The sequence below is a fragment of the Oncorhynchus kisutch genome, linkage group LG2, assembly GCF_002021735.2.
Source record: "Oncorhynchus kisutch isolate 150728-3 linkage group LG2, Okis_V2, whole genome shotgun sequence".
NCBI lineage: Eukaryota > Metazoa > Chordata > Actinopteri > Salmoniformes > Salmonidae > Oncorhynchus > Oncorhynchus kisutch.
The window spans coordinates 63782216-63799201 of NC_034175.2; the positions used below are offsets into that span (position 1 = coordinate 63782216).

At 43.5% G+C, this 16986-nt stretch overlaps 1 long non-coding RNA gene across 1 annotated transcript; it reads right to left on the reverse strand.

The window, feature by feature from the left end:
• Positions 1 to 10973: 10973 nt before the first annotated feature.
• On the reverse strand, positions 10974 to 16964 carry LOC109903202 (uncharacterized). The gene is made up of 4 exons (XR_002256980.2): positions 16666 to 16964; positions 15126 to 15174; positions 14947 to 15015; positions 10974 to 13443 (listed from the first exon to the last, which is right to left on the reverse strand). It is a non-coding gene; the product is annotated as an uncharacterized LOC109903202 (long non-coding RNA).
• Positions 16965 to 16986: the final 22 nt, after the last annotated feature.

The following is a 16986-nucleotide window of genomic DNA, read 5'->3' on the forward strand; positions in this document are numbered from 1 at the left end:
GGAAAGACAAAACGATATGAGTCCTTCAGAACATTCCACTCCTTACACCCTATGTACTGTCATAGAAACATAGGACAGATAACCACACACACACACACACACACGCACACGCACACACACACACCACACACACACACACACACTCACACCACACACACACACACACACGCACACACACACACACACACCACACACACACACACACACACACACACACACACACCAAGCCATTCCATGAGAGACAGCTGCTCCCTTATGTGAGGCCTGAGAAGTGAAGGAAGAGGGAAGAAGAAAGAAAGAGGGATGAGAGGGAAAGGAGGAGGGTGAGACAGAGGGATGAGAGGGAAAGGAGGAGGGTGAGACAGAGGGATGAGAGGGAAAGGAGGAGGGTGAGACAGAGGGATGAGAGGGAAAGGAGGAGGGTTAGACAGAGGGATGAGAGGGAAAGGAGGAGGGTTAGACAGAGGGATGAGAGGGAAAGGAGGAGGGTGAGACAGAGGGATGAGAGGGAAAGGAGGAGGGTGAGACAGAGGGATGAGAGGGAAAGGAGGAGGGTGAGACAGAGGGATGAGAGGGAAAGGAGGAGGGTTAGACAGAGGGATGAGAGGGAAAGGAGGAGGGTGAGACAGAGGGATGAGAGGTAAAGGAGGAGGGTGAGACAGAGGGATGAGAGGTAAAGGAGGAGGGTTAGACAGAGGGATGAGAGGGAAAGGAGGAGGGTGAGACAGAGGGATGAGAGGTAAAGGAGGAGGGTTAGACAGAGGGATGAGAGGGAAAGGAGGAGGGTTAGACAGAGGGATGAGAGGTAAAGGAGGAGGGTTAGACAGAGGGATGAGAGGTAAAGGAGGAGGGTTAGACAGAGGGATGAGAGGTAAAGGAGGAGGGTGAGACAGAGGGATGAGAGGTAAAGGAGGAGGGTGAGACAGAGGGATGAGAGGTAAAGGAGGAGGGTGAGACAGAGGGATGAGAGGTAAAGGAGGAGGGTTAGACAGAGGGATGAGAGGTAAAGGAGGAGGGTTAGACAGAGGGATGAGAGGTAAAGGAGGAGGGTGAGACAGAGGGATGAGAGGTAAAGGAGGGTTAGACAGAGGGATGAGAGGGAAAGGAGGAGGGTGAGACAGAGGGATGAGAGGTAAAGGAGGAGGGTTAGACAGAGGGATGAGAGGTAAAGGAGGAGGGTGAGACAGAGGGATGAGAGTGAAAGGAGGAGGGTTCATGTCCAATAAGACAGAGGGTCTGGAGGGGTTAAGTGTTTGATCCACTTTCTACGTGTAGCAGACACGCACAGTAGAACACACACACACAATAATGTGAGATGGTGTAAATCTACAGTCTCTGCCTATGACCCCAGGCATACTCCTCATATCGCTGTCATACATGAGACTGTTAAGACAGATGGCATAAGAACAATGTTATGAATGCATGAGGCTGCCCAAGGCTCATTAGGGACATCCCAGGGCCCCTGGATATGTTATCATAGAGTTGCCACATAATACAACTGTCTGTGTTCTTCTGTCGGTGAAACATGCAGTCATTCAATACAGTAGAGGCACAGTCCAGGTGTCACACCCTGGCCTTAGTTATCTTTGTTTTCTTTATTATGTTGGTTAGGCCAGGGTGTGATATGGGTGATTTATGTGTTTTGTCTTGTCTAGGGGGTTTTGTAGATTTATGGGGTTGTGTTCAGTTTAGTTGTCTAGGTAAGTCTATGGTTGCCTAGATTGGTTCTCAATCAGAGGCAGGTGTTTATTGTTGTCTCTGATTGGGAACCATATTTAACCTTCTTTGTGTATTTTGTGGGTGATTGTTTCCTATGTCAGTGTTTGTGCTACACGGGACTGGTTTCGGTTGTCACGGTTCTAGTTGTGTAGTTGTGTAGTTGTGTAGTTGTGTAGTTGTGTAGTTGTGTAGTTGTGTAGTTGTGTAGTTGTGTTGATGTTTGAGTTTTCCTATTAAAACCATGGACACTTACCACGCCGCATATTTGTCCTCCAATCCTTCTCGCCTCTCCTCTTCAGATGAAGAGGAGGAAAACCGTGTCACCAGGACATTACACGGTATAAACATCATATGTAGGACAAATTCAAACTCAACACTGATTTGCATGGTGTTTCCTTTACCTCAATAAAACAGGCCCTTTTTTTGGTCCTCTTTCCAGGGAGAAAAGGAGCATCACGTTTGCATGTTGTATTGTTGCATGCTGCTCAGAAGGAATGAATAGCATCAAACAGCTAAAGCCTCTCAACAGAAGATCACTTAGATCCAGAGTGCTCATGAACAGTCAGTGTAGGATGGTCATAGAGTATAGGATAAGACCAAGACACAGGATAAGACATGCTGGGAGAGGAACACACTGATAACAACAGGTTAAGACCAAGACACAGGATAAGACAGACTATGGTGGTGAGTAGATTTGTTTCCCTCCATAGTGTTGGGCTGAGCTTCCCCCTGCTATGGTGGTGAGTAGATTTGTATCCCTCCATAGTGTTGGGCTGAGCTTCCCCCTGCTATGTTGGTGAGTAGATGTGTTTCTCTCCATAGTGTTGGGCTGAGCTTCCCCCTGCTATGGAGGTGAGTAGATGTGTTTCTCTCCATAGTGTTGGGCTGAGCTTCCCCCTGCTATGTTGGTGAGTAGATGTGTTTCCCTCCATAGTGTTGGGCTGAGCTTCCCCCTGCTATGTTGGTGAGTAGATGTGTTTCTCTCCATAGTGTTGGGCTGAGCTTCCCCCTGCTATGGTGGTGAGTAGATGTGTTTCCCTCCATAGTGTTGGGCTGAGCTTCCCCCTACTATGTTGGTGAGTAGATGTGTTTCCCTCCATAGTGTTGGGCTGAGCTTCCCCCTGCTATGTTGGTGAGTAGATGTGTTTCTCTCCATAGTGTTGGGCTGAGCTTCCCCCTGCTATGGAGGTGAGTAGATTTGTATCCCTCCATAGTGTTGGGCTGAGCTTCCCCCTGCTATGGTGGTGAGTAGATGTGTTTCCCTCCATAGTGTTGGGCTGAGCTTCCCCCTGCTATGGAGGTGAGTAGATTTGTATCCCTCCATAGTGTTGGGCTGAGCTTCCCCCTGCTATGGTGGTGAGTAGATGTGTTTCCCTCCATAGTGTTGGGCTGAGCTTCCCCCTGCTATGTTGGTGAGTAGATGTGTTTCTCTCCATAGTGTTGGGCTGAGCTTCCCCCTGCTATGTTGGTGAGTAGATGTGTTTCTCTCCATAGTGTTGGGCTGAGCTTCCCCCTGCTATGTTGGTGAGTAGATGTGTTTCTCTCCATAGTGTTGGGCTGAGCTTCCCCCTGCTATGGAGGTGAGTAGATTTGTATCCCTCCATAGTGTTGGGCTGAGCTTCCCCCTGCTATGGTGGTGAGTAGATGTGTTTCCCTCCATAGTGTTGGGCTGAGCTTCCCCCTGCTATGGAGGTGAGTAGATTTGTATCCCTCCATAGTGTTGGGCTGAGCTTCCCCCTGCTATGGTGGTGAGTAGATGTGTTTCCCTCCATAGTGTTGGGCTGAGCTTCCCCCTGCTATGTTGGTGAGTAGATGTGTTTCTCTCCATAGTGTTGGGCTGAGCTTCCCCCTGCTATGTTGGTGAGTAGATGTGTTTCTCTCCATAGTGTTGGGCTGAGCTTCCCCCTGCTATGTTGGTGAGTAGATGTGTTTCTCTCCATAGTGTTGGGCTGAGCTTCCCCCTGCTATGGTGGTGAGTAGATGTGTTTCTCTCCATAGTGTTGGGCTGAGCTTCCCCCTGCTATGGTGGTGAGTAGATGTGTTTCTCTCCATAGTGTTGGGCTGAGCTTCCCCCTGCTATGTTGGTGAGTAGATGTGTTTCTCTCCATAGTGTTGGGCTGAGCTTCCCCCTGCTGAAGTAATTGGCTGATACAGCCTGTTGCAGGAGACCTTTCCTGCAATACACGACATTTAAAACTTGTAGTGTATTTGAGGTTTAAAAACGCTTCTCAAGTTTGTCATTTCCACTTTGAAATTTCAGACTTGATTTCCCTTACGAAAACTGTATCAATCCCTACAAAAATGTATATGAATTATAATCCACATAATAATTCACATTTCCTGTTGCTCCACTATTTTCCTGCACTAAGATCCGACATCTTTAAGTGCTGAAGAGTTGAAAGACAATATAAAAGATATGACAACAAGGATTATTTTTAACACTTTACCACCACTATACATGTTCCTCCTCAAAAGGATTTAAAAAAGGACCAACAATGTTTTCTATGTTTTCTAAGTCAAATCAGATTTTTTTTTTTTTCTATATTTGAACTGTTGAATTCACTGACTAACAGAAGTCGATCAAAAAATCCGCAATCCCTCTTATCTCCCCAGACAACAACCTGACTCTGGGTCAGGAGAACAAGACATGGGATGAGGCCCTGCAGTACTGCAGAGAGAACCATGTTAACCTGGTGTCTGTCCACTCCAAGAAGATCCAGGACTGGGTCCAACAGAGAGCTAGCAGGGCATCCACTGTCCATGTCTGGCTGGGCCTGCGCTACACCTGCACCCTGGACTTCTGGTTCTGGGTGAGCGGAGTAGGCATGGCTACCTGGACTGGGCCCCTGGCCACGGGTTCAGAAGTGACGTGTGGGAAGACTGGGGACGTGCAGAGAGACAACGACCGTCAGTGGGTCGCCAGGCCGGAGACGGTCAAGCTCAACTTCATCTGCACAGACTCTAAGGGTGAGTGGGGTTGGGACTCAATGATCTGTTGGGAGAGAGATTCATGTGTGTGTGTGTGTGTGTGTGTGTGTGTGTGTGTGTGTGCAATATATTTACATTGGAAAACATCAAATCAAATCAAATGTATTTATATAGCCCTTCGTACATCAACTGATATCTCAAAGTGCTGTACAGAAACCCAGCCTAAAACCCCAAACAGCAAGCAATGCAGGTGTAGAAGCACGGTGGCTAGGAAAAACTCCCTAGAAAGGCCAAAACCTAGGAAGAAACCTAGAGAGGAACCAGGCTATGTGGGGTGGCCAGTCCTCTTCTGGCTGTGCCGGGTGGAGATTATAACAGAACATGGCCAAGATGTTCAAATGTTCATAAATGACCAGCATGGTCCAATAATAATAAGGCAGAACAGTTGAAAGTGGAGCAGCAGCACGGCCAGGTGGACTGGGGACAGCAAGGAGTCATCATGTCAGGTAGTCCTGAGGCATGGTCCTAGGGCTCAGGTCCTCCGAGAGAGAGAGAGAAAGAGAGAAAGAGAGAATTAGAGAGAGCACACTTAAATTCACAGAGGACACCGAATAGGACAGGAGAAGTACTCCAGATATAACAAACTGACCCTAGCCCCCCGACACATAAACTACTGCAGCATAAATACTGGAGGCTGAGACAGGAAGGGTCAGGAGACACTGTGGCCCCATCCGAGGACACCCCCGGATAGGGCAATCCTTGATGAGAACCTGCTTCAGAGTGCAAACAACCTTAGATTGGGGGCGAAGATTCACGTTCCAACAGGACAATGACCCCAAGCATACAGCCAAAGCAATGCTGGAATGGCATCAGAACAAGAATGTGAAAGTCCTGAGCGGCCCAGACAAAACCCAGACTTCCATCCCATTGAAAATCTGTGAAAAGCCTTGAAGATTGCTGTTTACCGCCGCTCACCATCTAACTTAATAGAACTTGAGAAAATGCAAAGAAGAATGGTAGAAAATCCCCAAATCCAGATGTGCAAAGCTGATACAGACAAACCCAAGACGACTCAAAGCAGTAAGTACTGACGAGGGTGTGAATACTTATGTAAATTAGATATTTTTGTATTACATTTTTTTAAATCTAATTAGCAAACATTTCTAAAAACATGTTTACACGTTGTCATTATGGGGTATTGTGTGTAGATGGGTGAGAAAACTCTATTTAATCCATTTTGAATTCAAAATGTAAGTCAAGGTGTGTTGTATAAGGCCAGGATTCTATCCGATCATGCCTGTCGACAATATGCCACTTTAAGCATATTAACGTGAACAAGGTTACATTGCCTTTAAAAGCCGCATTGTCGATTTATATTATCATTTATAATAGAGACCATCTACATATCATTTGCTCTACTTAAACATCTGAGAATTATTATTTACATATATATACTGTATTGTGGAGTATTTTATGATATTTCGTATTGATAGTGTATGGTACTTGAATGAAGGGTGGAGGGTAAAGGTTGTATTTTCTAAATGTGTATTTCATATGTTGTACTATGCTCTAAAAGCCGTTAAATGTAACAACATTCATTCCCTTGATTACAGAGGGTTCTTCTATTCTTCTACTTTGTAAATATGTATTGTTTTTGGTATATGCCTTTAAATGTAGTCTTTCATTCCCTTGACAACAAGATATAGGGTACCAGTCAGAAGTTTGGACACACCTACTCATTCAAGGGTTTATCTTTATTTGGACTATTTTCTACATTGCAACCAAAAAAGTGTAAATAAAAACTAAATATATTTGAGATTCTTCGAAGTAGACACCATTTGCCTTGATGACAGCTTTGCACACTCTTGGCATTCTCCCAGCCACCTTTTATTTTATTTTACCTTTATTTAACCAGGCAAGTCAGTTAAGAACAAATTCTTATTTTCAATGATGGCCTAGGAACAGTGGGTTATGCATTTTCAATTAACAGGTGTGGCCTTGTTAAAAGTTCATTTGTGGAATTTGAGCCAATCAGTTGTGTTGTGACAAGGTAGGGGTGGTATACAGAAGATAGCCCTATTTGGTAAAAGTATATAGTACCATATTATGGCAAGAACAGCTCAAAGAAGCAAAGAGAAACGACAGTCCATCATTATTATAAGACTTGAAGGTCAGTCAATGCGTAAAAAGTTTATTCAAGTGCAGTCACACAAACCATCAAGCACTATGATGAAACTGGCTCTCATGAGGAAAGGAAGGCCCAGAGTTATCTCTGCTGCAGAGGATACGTTCATTAGAGTTACCAGCCTCAGAAATTGCAGCCCAAATAAATGCTTCACAGAGTTCAAGTAACAGACACATCTCAACATCAATGGTTCAGAGGAGACTGTGTGAATCAGGCCTTCATGGTCAAATTGTTGCATAGAAACCACTACTAAAGGACACCAATAATAAGAAGAGACTTGCTTGGGCCAAGAAACACGAGCAATTGACATTAGACTGGTGGAAATCTGTCCTTTGATCTGATGAGTCCAAATTTGAGATTTTTCTCAAGTCGCAGCAGAGTAGGTGAATGGATGACCTCAACCCAATTGAGATGGTTTGGGATAAATTGGACCGCTGAGCGAAGGAAAAGCAGCCAACAAGTGCTCAGCATATGTGGAAACTCCTTCAAGACTGTTGGAAAAGCATTCAAGATTTAGCTGGTTGAGAGAATGCCAAGAGTATGCAAAGCTGTCATCAAGGCAAAGGGTGGCTACTTTGAAGAATCTCATATGCAAAATATTTTTTGATTTGTTTAACACTTTTTTGGTAACTACATGATTCCATATGTGCTATTTCATAGTTTTGATGTCTTCACTATTATTCTACAATGTAGAAAATAGTTCAAATAAAATACAAACTTGAATGAGTAGGTGTGTCCAAACTTTTGACTGGTACTGTACAGCTAAAACTCTAGCTTCATTGATGTTTTTCATTTATGATACTTTATACAGTACTTCTGCTGATCTGAAGGATGGAACTTGTATCACCAGTGGCAACAATGTATCAACAGTGTATCACCAGTTGGGGTGCTGTGGACCAGATCTTTAAGTTGGATTTTGAATAAACATGAAGGCCCAATACAAAAACATCCCCTTTCATCTGCCCCTACTACTTCAGTGTTCAGAGATGTAAAGGAACTGAATAGGTGTAAACAATATGGCGGAAGCTCCCGTACGTCTACTGGAAGATTAGGTGGAGCCAATCACATTCCTTCAGATCTCTTATATCCAATACAGATGTAGGATCTTAATTTGATTACTCCTTTGTTGTTGACAATTTTTCTGCACAGCAGGAAATGCAAACTTGCAGGGTATTCAAAGTTTAAAAATTTCTACTTTCAAATGTCAGCCTTGATTTGCCCCAAAGAAAAATGTATCAACCTCTACAAAGAATGTCCATTAATTACACTATATATACAAACATATGTAGATACCCCTTCAAATGAGTGGATTTGGCTATTTCAGCCACACCCTTTGCTGACAGGTGTATTAAATTGAGCACACAGCCATGCAATCTCCATAGACAAATCGTGGCAATAGAATGGCCTTACTGAAGAGCTAAATGACTTTCAACGTAGCACCATCATAGGATACCACCTTTCCAACAAGTCCGTTTGTCAAATCTTAGGCCTGTTAGAGCTGCCCTGTTAAACTAGTGCTGTTACTGTGAAGTGTAAACGTCTAGCAACAACGACTCAGCCGCAAAGTGGTAGGCCACACAAGCTCACAGAACGGGAACAGCGAGTGCTGAATTGAGTAGCGCATAAAAATCGTCTGTCCTCAGTTGCAACACTTACTACCGAGTTCCAAACTGCCTCTGGAAGCAAAGTCAGCACAAGAACTGTGTTTCTATGGCCGATCAGTCGCACACAAGCCTAAGATTACCATGCGCAATGCCAAGTGTTGGAAAGAGTGGTGTAAAGCTCGCCGCCATTGGACACTGGAGCAGTGGAAACTCGTTCTCTGGAGTGATGAATCCCTGCAGAAATGTTCCAACATTGTGTGGAAAGCCTTCCCAGAAGAGTGGAGGCTGTTATAGCCTCAAAGGGGGGACCAATTCCATATTAATGCCCATGATTTTGGAATGAAATTTCGAAGAGCAGGTGTACACATACTTTTATTGTATAATCCATGTAGTGTATAATCCACATAATTAAAATGTCCTGTTTCTGCAGGATTGTTTTCCTGCTGTGGCAAACTGACTCAAATTAAGTTCCTACATCTGTAGGCGCAGTAGTGGCTAGAGTAAGTAGCTTAAGAACATAATAGGAGTCTCTATTCTCTGCTCTACCTGGGTTACCTCAGTCTCTGTTTATGCTTCCAGGTGAAAGGTCAAGGTTTGTTTTTCCAGACAACCCCTGGTCAAAGTTCATGTTTGTCTCGCTGCTGGTGACAGGAGAGGAAAAGAAGGGGTATGATTCCAGTAAACGATTAAAGACTAGAGGCGTGGAGATGGAGAGATGAAAGGAGGTTATCTCTCTCCCTCTCTTTCCCCGGAGTGCATTGATCCGTTAGTGTTTAGCAGCCTGGGGTGAGTGGGTTTGTTGGCCCTGGGCCAAGTAGAAGTGCTGATGTCAGGGCTCCTATCCCCAGCCCCGGTGTGAAGGTGCATACACTGCAACTGGAACAGGGAGAAACACAGTCGAGGTGGACATCCAAGTTCATTGTAAGACCTACTTGCTATTGGTGGCTTGGCTGCATTGTAGTCTTGACTAGCGTAGTTGAATGCACTTATTGTCACATTTATAAGTCACTCTGGATAATAGCATCTGCTGAATAACTTAAATGGCAATGTGGAAATTAAGTTAATATGGCTTCACAATAAAATCTTTCTGACAGCTGAAGGTTGAACTCAACTGAACTGTAGTCTTCACCACAGTGGACTGAGTTTGCCCTCTAGTGAATTTATCTACTACTACATCACACAGCTTTTACATGGACAGAAAGAAACGGATGTACACTGATGGGCTCCCCAATGGTGACTATCGAGCCGTGGTGTGTAGCTGTAGCACAATTTTGGGGACCTTATTTGCCATTTTTTGAGACTTGGTTCAATCCAACCCCGGGACAATACATGAGTATTTACAATACTTGTTACACTGTACTTTGATTTTAAAACATTTACAAAAGAGAGTTTATTCCCTCAGAAGTTGGTACACTGTACTTAAAACAATAATTACACTACAACTTGTGATAGAGTTTTAGTCAAATTTAATCAGTTTATCGATTTTTTTTGTCTTTAATAATGTTTATTACCTCAGAACAAATCATTTAACAGGAGAGGATGGGACACATTGTGATTAACTGAGTGCCTCTTCAGAGCAGTAACATCCATACCCTGTGAGATGCAAAGTAGGTCAATAAAAACTAAATCTGAAGATAAACACAAAGTGGATTGTTCTACTTTCAATATTCTACCTCGGCAGTTACACTGTATTCTACCTCGGCAGTTACACTGTATTCTACCTCGGCAGTTACACTGTATTCTACCTCGGCAGTTACACTGTATTCTACCTCGGCAGTTACACTGTATTCTACCTCGGCAGTTACACGCTTCATGAGCAACACCTATTTGTACATTTTTTCATACAACAAAGCTGGATAGTGGTTTTAGGTCTGTTTAGCATAAACAGTTTGATATGCGAATGTAAATTTGGAGGACATTCCTCTTTTGTTCTCTTTTGCTCCTCTATTGTTCCTCAATCAAGGAGGCTATGACATCACGGATTCCCATCAGAAAAGCTCCTTCAATGCCTAAAAAGTTGTGTAAAAAAAAATCACTTTTGTAAAAAATGTGTGTGTACTTGACTATATGTATAGTTGGGATATCGCTTTTCAAAAGTAAAAGTTCAGAAATAGCTGGAGGACGTTTTGCATTTGGAGGACATTTTGCATTTGGAGGACATTTTGCATTTGGAGGACATTTTGCATTTGGAGGACATTTTGCATTTGGAGGACGTTTTGCATTTGGAGGACATTTTGCATTTGGAGGACGTTTTGCATTTGGAGGACATTTTGCATTTGGAGGACATTTTGCATTTGGAGGACATTTTGCATTTGGAGGACATTTTGCATTTGGAGGACATTTTGCATTTGGAGGACATTTTGCATTTGGAGGACATTGCATTTCCATTTTTATGCATATAAAGACAACATGAAAAACTAAGATGATTGGTATAAGTTAAGGTTTAACTAGGCATATTTATGATAGTGTTGGAGAACAATGGACATGCATGTATCTTATTCATAAAGACAACATTGAAGCAAATCAGAGAATATTACTTTACTTTGAGGTTTACTTTAATGAAATCACAGGCATACTGTATTTATGATAGTGTTGGAGAACAATCCTTTGTACAACAAAATATACAGCAATGTATGTTCAGTATTATAAACTGGGTGGTTTGAGTCCTGAATTCTGATTGGCTGAAAGCACATGTAGTTTTACTGCTCTGATTACATTGGTAACTAGTTTATAATAGCAATAAGCCACCTCTGGGGTTTGTGATATATGGACAGTATACCACGGCTAAGGCTGTGTCCAGCCACTCTGCGTTGTGTCTTGCATAAGAACAGCCCTTAACTGTGGTATATTGGCCATATACCACACCTCCTCTGGCCTTACTGATTAAATATCAAATAATGAACAGTGAGTTAGATACAAAGCAAACGAGAGTCCTAACCACTTCCATCAATGGAAATAGTGTCCTGTAGCGAAGCATAAAACATTCTACTGCAATGGTTATACAAGTTGGATTGCACAACACAGAATGAAGGGTTTGAAAGGATGAAGTGTCTGGTTTTATGTGTTCATTTCGCTTACTTATAATGACGTATTTAATAGAACCTCCTTTGATAGTTTAAGCAATAACCAAATGAATTAATCAGGAATAATGTACAATGTAAATCATGCTAATATAACTTGTCTGTGTAAGCAGTATCTAAGAGAACTAACGGGACTGCCCCGGAGAGCTCCCGACCGACGTGTACTATGGTGCATTAAGTTTGTTGGAACTTCTCCAGTTAACTGACAATAAATAATGATTCGTTTTAAGTTTGACTTTGAGTCCCTGGTGGTAATTTCCATGACAATTTGGCATCAAGAACCAGATGATTGATTCTGCCTGCGGAGCTTTCCAGTGAGGAAAACCGGTGGCACATTTCATGAAGCATGAAGGACCAAAAAACGAGGACCCACCCAGACCCTTACTGTGAGCTGCCCAAAAGGAGACACATCATCCGCGAACAATTGAGGGACAGAGCTCCCGACCGACGTGTACTATGGTGCATTAAGTTTGTTGGAACCAGTTAACTGAAAATAAAGAATGATTCATTTAAGTTTGACTTTGAGTCCCTGGTGGTAATTTCCATGACAATAGATTTGCAGCTCCTATTTATTTCTGTGTGTAGGTGTGTATAGAGTCACTACCCTTCTCCACCATCCATCTCTTCTTTTCAGCCTCATAAAAGGCAGACTGTTGGAGCTCCCTCCAATGCCCTGTACAATGTACAGGGGAAACACTAGGCAGTAGACATTTTCCTACCACTCAAGAAAAGCTGATATGGGCTGTTGGATATTTGTTTCAGCGGCTGCTGGCAGAACCTGTACAGACGGCCGGAGGGATGCTCATCTCTTTCCTCTGTTCGCTCCTTCCTCACTGCCCCCTCTGCTTCGAGGCCTCCATTTCCCATTGAAAGAAGGCAGCGGAAGCTAAATCCTCAAATGGAAACGTTGAGTAGGTGAGGCCTTCTGCTGGGTAAGTGCAGGTGGTAGGGGACATGACTGAGGACATGACTGGGACACTGACTGTTTCACTCTCTACAGTAACATAATGCCACAGCTGTGTGTCGCTAGGAGCTTCTCTGGGGTGGTGTTAAGAGCAGAGCAGATTCACCCGCTTCAGGATATCTTCTTCCCCGTGGTGATTGGCCAGTAGCCTATCACTGGCAGCTCTAATGGGCTCTGTCCATCGGCCGTGGTACAAGACGGTGTCTTGTACGTGTGTGTGTGTGTGTGTGTGTGTGTGTGTGTGTGTGAGTGAGAGAACGACAGAATGACTTAGTGCCTGCACACATAAATATGTGTGTGATAATTTCAATTACCTGTATCCAGCAGGTACTCTTCAGAGCAATCCTCTTTTGTTGTGGCAGTAGCTGTTGCCAAAGGGGAGCAGAACAGGACAGCCTGTTGGGAAGACCACTGTTAGAGCTGGGCCTGCGCTGCTGTGGCCAGATCGGTCTGTTGGAGCTGGGCCTGCGCTGCTGTGGTCAGATCGGTCTGTTGGAGCTGGGCCTGCGCTGCTGTGGTCAGATCGGTCTGTTGGAGCTGGGCTTGCGCTGCTGTGGTCAGATCGGTCTGTTGGAGCTGGGTCTGCGCTGCTGTGGCCAGATCGGTCTGTTAGAGCTGGGCCTGCGCTGCTGTGGTCAGATCGGTCTGTTAGAGCTGGGCCTGCGCTGTTGTGGTCAGATCGGTCTGTTAGAGCTGGGCCTGCGCTGCTGTGGTCAGATCGGTCTGTTAGAGCTGGGCCTGCGCTGTTGTGGTCAGATCGGTCTGTTAGAGCTGGGCCTGCGCTGCTGTGGTCAGATCGGTCTGTTAGAGCTAGGCCTGCGCTGCTGTGGTCAGATCGGTCTGTTAGAGCTGGGCCTGCGCTGCTGTGGCCAGATCGGTCTGTTGGAGCTGGGCCTGCGCTGCTGTGGCCAGATCGGTCTCAGTAGAGAGGAGAGCCAGAAGGTCATGCATGTCGTTCCTCTCCTAAAATAGAGGCCCAATTACCTTAAATGAGAATGATCATGAAGCTAAACTATGTGAGTGAGCGTGTGATTGAGAGGCGGAGTGATCATGAAGCTAAACTATGTGAGTGAGCATGTGATTGAGAGGCGGAGTGATCATGAAGCTAAACTATGTGATTGAGCGTGTGATTGAGAGGTAGAGTGATCATGAAGCTAAACTATGTGATTGAGAGGCGGAGTGATCATGAAGCTAAACTATGTGATTGAGCGTGTGATTGAGAGGTAGAGTGATCATGAAGCTAAACTATGTGATTGAGCATGTGAGTGAGAGGCGGAGTGATCATGAAGCTAAACTATGTGAGTGAGAGGCGGAGTGATCGTGAAGCTAAACTATGTGAGTGAGCGTGTGATTGAGAGGCAGAGTGATCATGAAGCTAAACTATGTGATTGAGAGGCGGAGTGATCATGAAGCTAAACTATGTGATTGAGAGGCGGAGTGATCATGAAGCTAAACTATGTGATTGAGAGGTAGAGTGATCATGAAGCTAAACTATGTGATTGAGAGGCAGAGTGATCATGAAGCTAAACTATGTGATTGAGAGGTAGAGTGATCATGAAGCTAAACTATGTGATTGAGAGGCGGAGTGATCATGAAGCTAAACTATGTGATTGAGAGGCGGAGTGATCATGTCGCTGTGCTGTTTCTTTTTTGTTGCATTCAGTCACTAAAATCCACAATATGAGCTTTTCCTGACTGCTTAGATTATTCTCCCTGACAACCCCTGCTGTGTGTGTTCATAGTGAGTCCTTGTAGTAGGATATTCAGTGATTAGCTTTGGCATCAAGATGTGCATTCCATAAGTTGTTGTTTCACCTGAGTGCAGACCAATAAGCCTGCTCATGATCCAATTCAAAAACATTGACCCTTAGTGGTCTGTATATTGACTTTGATCTCAGGCCCTTCTTATGAACAATTCTTCTTGTTATTTATGAACAAGTCTTACAGATGAATATATTATTTCCACAGCTTATCAGCGTACACCCAATATGTTCCCTGTTGATGATGCTATTATGCATTATGGTTGAACCAAAAGATTTAATGTAACATGTTTTATTACAATGATGTATGTTAATATTATGTACAATATCTAACTATGTTGCCATATGATAATAATAGTCTAATATATTCAACATGTTGTAAACTATTGTCTTTTAACAGTTTCACTCAATTCATTCTTATTAACCTAATAATTATGTCACACTGCTCACTATTGTCATTGGTTGCACTAATTGAAATGTTTGTCTACATAACCTGGTTCAAGTATTCATGACATTACCCTGAAGAAGGCACAGTGATACCAAAACGTTGGTGTTTTACCCAATACATGACTGGGAGTTTATATATATATATAATTGTATCTGTGTGTCGCCAGCTCATGCTTTTTATGTTCCAATTCATGTCAGTCACTCTAAATCTCAATATGAACTTGAGTGAAATGACATTTTACTCAATATGAAGTCATACCTTAAGCAAACACTTTTCTCTGGTCCTTCCTGCTAGGGTCCGTCGGCTTCACATTCGAGAATGAAGGACCTAGGGTAAAGGCACATTCACATTAAGTATGCATAACTTAGAACGATAAACATACAGTAAATTAAGTGGCCACATTAATGAATTCAATTCAATTTGAATGAGATATTTACCACCATTGTCTATCCGGCACCCACTGCAATGTTGGCAGCTTTTGGTTTGCTGTGTGTTTATTAAAAGCAACAACACATAGTTACATCGTTAGCAATAACAGATATGGAAATCATTCTCAATCTGTAAATGAATGAGACCAGGTGTCTCATCTGACTGAAAATTGCAGAGACTATCATTATCTATTTTCTTTTGAAAATCTTCCACTGAAAGACACACTTCTATCTAGTGAGAAGGCACAGAACATTGTAGCTTTAATTACCTGGTTGTCCCATTGAGGTCAACATCATTTGTTCATGGGAGACCTGCTGTTTATTTTATTTAACCTTTATTTAACTAGGCAAGTCAGTTAATAACTCATTCTTATTTACAATGACGGCCTACACCGGTCAAACCTGGACGACGCTGGCCCAATTCTGCGCTGCCCTATGGGACTCCCAATCACGGCCGGTTGTGATACAGCTGGATTAGAACCAGGGTGTCTGTAGTGAGGCGTCTAGCACTGAGATGCAGTGCCTTACATGCTGACCAGACCGGATACGTCACCGCGCAAACGAGCGTCTGCAATGCCAAGGGGTAAAATAGAAGTCCTTTCTATTTCTGACGCAGGTCGTGCTGCAAGTCCTGCCTCTCCCATCTCCTCATTGGTTTATAGAAGCAGGTACCCACGTGCCATCTCCTCATTGGTTATACCCATGTGGGTGATTGAAAGACGAACTGTGTTGCCGGTGTAGTAATACTATGAAATTTTAGATGCCAATCACCATATAAGTTCAAATATGAAAAAGCCTGGAAGGAGGAGAGATGACTAGAAACGATTCGGCTGACCGTTTTATGTGTGGTTTAATTGTCGGAGTAGAGGACCTTGTGCATTTCAGGGAAAATAACAACTCAATGTTTATATCCCAGGACAAATGAGCTAGCAACAGCAAGCTAGCTAAATAGGACAAATTAGCTAGCAAGTGCAAGCTAACTAGCTAAATTTCCATACATGTTTAATGCTTTTCAACCTGTACCCAAATTAAGCTAATTGGTTGAGAGTTTGTTTTAATATTTTAACCTGCATGTCGTGATTGCGTTTGGTGTGGGTGGACAAATTACATGTATGCACGATAGCGCACGATGGCGCACGCGCGCAGCCGGTTTGGGTTCGGTGTTAGACCACTGCGCCACTCCGGAGCACCAAAGGCTGGAGTATTTTCACTACATAAAGCTGGTATATAGCTAAAAAATTAAGTGACACCACCACACCTGCATGTATGTGTGATCGCTCCATATGTTCATTTGTCAATTTCTAAGCCCAACTAGCAAGTGTTCAGGCTATATTGTTGTCATTCAGTAAAGGTGTAACGTTAGCTAGCTACTGCAATGTTACTGTACTTGCCTACTGTAACCTACAGCCTACAACCAAGCTAGATAGCTAGCTACAAAGAAACAATCCATTTCATCAAGTATTTTCAGCTAAATATATGTAGCTAGTGCGATTGCATACCAAACAACGTTAGAGGTGATTAGAAAGTTCGAAAAGCAAACGTGACATACCTGTCTTTTTGGCGAGTGCTGCTCTGCTGGCGAACTGGATCTAGAGACATCTTAAATTAACTAGCTTGCTAGCTTTGCAGCTAGCTATCTTGGACAAATATAAAATAAAATAATTGCAGTTGTGTTTTAAGTAGTATTTTCCAGATGGAGAAATGCCAGATCTGTCTGTAATAACTAACGTTAAATAACTGAGATCTGTGTCTACAGTGGTTGTTCGCTCCTTGCCCGAGGCTTACCCGTGCCCATAGAAGTCTGTTTAGCTAAACTTTCTGCTAAACTTTGGCATAGGACACGGAATACAGAGTGGAATGTTAGCTAAGC